Genomic DNA, 4,072 nt, shown 5'->3' with positions numbered 1-4,072 from the left:
AAACTTAGAAAAACAACTTGCAAGCCTTTCAGTTATAAAAATAATATTTTCATTATTCTATGTTTGTTTTTATTTTTAATAAACTGAAAGATTTGGGTTTTTTAGTTAATTTATTTTTTAATTGAAGGATAATTGCTTTACAGAATTTTGTTGTTTTCTATCAAACCTCAACATGAATCAGCCATCGGTATACACATATCCCTTCCCTCTTGAACTTCCCTCCCATCTCCCTCCCCATCCCACCCCTCTAGGTTGACACAGATTCCCTGTTTGAGTTTCCTGAGACATACAGCAAATTGCCATTGGCCATCTATTTTACATATGGTAATGTAAATATCCATGTTACTTTTTCCATACATCTCAGCTTCATACATCTCATCTTCAATTTTTATTTTGAATAAACTGAAAGAAGATTTTAAAAAAAAGATCAGTAAGTCAAATTCTATGGAAAATTCTATTGGAGTTTTGATTGGGGTTGCAATGTATTCATAGATTACTTTGAAAGAAACTGACATCTTAATCATTTTGTTTCTTCCCATCCATGTCTACTTCTTCATTTAAATCTTCTTTTAAGTGCTTCTGTAAAAGTTTATGTAATAATAGATTACATATAACTGTGATGTACTGCTTTTGATGTAATTTATCCCTTATATTTTATAATATCTTATATTTTGCCTATTTTTCCTTATTTATAGTTACATTTACTTATTTTTTAATTTACCTTGATTCTTGAATCTTGCTCATATTATTTTTGGTCATCTGTCTTTAGATTTTCATGGATTTTCTAATATAACCACATCACCTGTAAATACTGAAAATTTTATTTTTTCCTTTATAACCCTTATTTTAATTGTTTCTTATCTTACTTCATCAGCCATGATCTCTAGTGAGCAGTGAATGCATTGAGATAATCAGCTTCTTTTCCTTGTTCCTGATTCAATATCAGTGTTTCTAACATTTTACTAAATAGCATGAGGCTCACTATAGTTTTTTGTAGACATCTGTTATAAGGTTAAGAAAATTTCTTTTATTCCCATTTTGCTAAAAATTTTTAAATCACGAATTTGTGGACAATTTATTGAAATAACTTCTCTGCATTCAGTGGGATGATTTGATCCTTTCTTTGCTTTTTCTATAATTCCTGGAAAAATTCAACTTGACTTAGTCATGATGGAATTTAAAAAAAAAAAAACTTTGGCCACACCACATGACATTTTAGTTCCCCAGCCAGGGACTGAACCACCAGCCTCTGCATTGAGGGTACAGAATCTTAACCACTGGACTGCCAGGGAAGTCCCTCTGATGCAGCTTTTAGAAAAACTACCTCATTGGTTGGATTCATCTGGCAGACATTTTAAGAGTTTTTCATTTATAGCCTTATGTTGAATTTGCCTATAATTTTACTGTGTTCTTTGGTTCTTAACTTTTTTATTGATTTATTTTGAAATTTAGATTGTAATAGGATCATAAAAGAATTGAGGACATTGCTTCTTTTTCTATTATCTCAAATAGTTTTTAGAAGATTGGAGGAATTTACCTGAACATAATAAAGGCCATACTCAATGGTGAAAAACTGAAATTCTTTCCTCTAAGACCAGAAACAAGACAAGCATGCCCACTCTCACCACTTATATTCAAGTACTGAGGTCCTAGCCAGAGAAATTAAGCAAGAAAAAGATATAAAAGGCATCCTAATCAGAAAAAAAAAGAAGTTAAATAGTTGTTTGCAGATGGCATGATTTTATGTATAGAAAATTACTTATATGTAGAAAAGATTCACAAAGAAGCTGTTAGAACTAATAAATGTATTCAGTAAATCTGAAAAATACAGATTCAACATAAAAAATCAGTTGCATTTCTATACAATGAGTTATTTGAAAATAAAATAACTTACAATAGCAAAAAGAATAAAATACTTAGGAATAGCCTTCAGCAAGAAGGTGAAAGCCATACACTGAAAGCTATAAATTATTGATGAAAGAAATTAAAGAAGACACAAATAAATGGAAAGACATCTGATGTTCATGAACTGGAAGACTCAATATTGTTAAAATGTCCATAGTATCCAAATTGACCTACAAATTAAATGTTATCCTCATCAAAATCCCAATGGCATTTTTTTTTTTACAAAAAGAGGAAAACAATTGCAAAATTCATATGGAACCACAAAAAACCCTAAATAACAAAGCAATATTGAAAAGGAACAAAGCTGGAGACATTACACCTTCCTGGTTTCAAAATACATTACAAAGCTACAGTAATTAAAACAGTATAGTAATGGGGATAAAGACAGGCATATAGACTAATGGAACAGAATAGCTGCTGCTGCTGCTAAGTCACTTCAGTTGTGTCCGACTCTGTGAGACCCCATAGATGGTAGCCCACCAGGCTCCTCTGTCCCTGGGATTCTCCAGACAAGAACACTGGAGTGGGTTGCCATTTCCTTCTCCAGGAACAGAATAGAGGGCCCTGAATTGACCCAATAAGGTCATGGTCGACTAATCTTCAACAAGAGCGCCAAGAATCTACAATAAATAAAAGTCTCTTCAACAAACAGGAAAGTTTGGAAAGCTGGATATCTGCATTTCATGCAAAAAGATGAAATTGGACCCTTTCCTTATTCCATATATAAAAATCAACTAAAAATGTATTAAAGACTTAAGCATGAGACCTGAAACTACAAAACTCCTAGAAGAAAACATTGGGGAAAACCCCCCTGACATTGATCTTGGCAATGACTTCTTGGGTATGATGCACAGGCAACCAAAGCAAAAATTGACAAATGGGAATACATCAAAACAAAAAAACAAATAACCTTATTTAAAAATGGACAAAGGTCCTGAATGGACATTTTTCCAAAAAATGGCATACAGATGGCCAACACGTATATAAAAAGATGCTCAACATCACTAGTCATGAGGAAAATCCAAATCAAAACCACAGTGAGCTATCACCTCGCACCTGTTAGAATAGCTATTTTCAAAAAGACAAAAGATACTGTGGAGCTTACAATGAGTGATGTGGTAGGGAGGGAAGACAGATGTTTAAAAAAAGATGAAAGTTAAATGTTGGTGAGGATGTCAAGAAAAGTGTTGGTGGGAATGAATGATCTAGTAATCCAACTTCTGGGTACATATCCAAAGGGAATGAAAGCTGTATCTTGAAGAGATAGCTGCACTCCCATGTTCATCACAGCATTATTTAAAATAGCCAAGATACGGAAACAACAAAAATGTCTATTGACATGTGAAAGGACAAAGAAAGTGTGGTATTACACATAATGGAATATTATTTGGCCTTTAAAAAGGAAAAAAAGAAATCTATCTCATACAACAACACGGACCAACCTTCAGGATATTATGCAAGTAAACCGACACATAAAAACAAATACTGTGTGATACCCTTTACATAAGATATCTAAAATAGTCAAACTCATAGAAGCAGATAGTAAAATGGTGGTTGCCAAGAGCTAGAAAGAGGAAGAAGTAGGGAGTTGCTGTTCAATGGCTTAAAGTTTTAGTTTTGTATGATGAGTAAGTTCCAGAAAGCTTTCTATAGCACTGTGCCTACAGTTAGTAGTTTTGTGCACTTAAAAATTTTGTTAAGGGCGTAGATCTCATGTTAAGTCTTACCAAACAAACAGGCAAACAAAATGGGGTGAGAGAAAACTTTTGAAGGTTATGTATGTTTATTACCTCATTTGTGGTTATGGTTTCACAAGTCCAAACTCATCAAGTTGTAAACATTAAATATATGCAGTTTTCTGAATTTCAATTGTGCCTTAGTAAAAGAAGACTCTTGAGAGTCCCTTGGACTGCAAGGAGATCCAACCAGTCCATTCTAAAAGAGATCAATCCTGGGTGTTCATTGGAAGGACTGATGCTAAAGCTGAAACTCCAATACTTTGGCCACCTCATGTGACAAGTTGACTCACTGGAAAAGAGTCTGATGCTGGGAAGGATTGGGGTGGGAGGAGAAGGGGATGACAGAGAATGAGATGGCTGGATGGCATCACCGACTCGATGGACATGAGTTTGAGTGAACTCCAGGAGTTGGTGATGGACAGGGAGGC

The sequence above is a fragment of the Moschus berezovskii genome, chromosome X (genome assembly GCF_049115385.1).
Source record: "Moschus berezovskii isolate FMDL1 chromosome X, NW_MosBer_1.0, whole genome shotgun sequence".
Classification (NCBI taxonomy): domain Eukaryota; kingdom Metazoa; phylum Chordata; class Mammalia; order Artiodactyla; family Moschidae; genus Moschus; species Moschus berezovskii.
Note: the sequence above shows the minus strand (reverse complement) of the source record.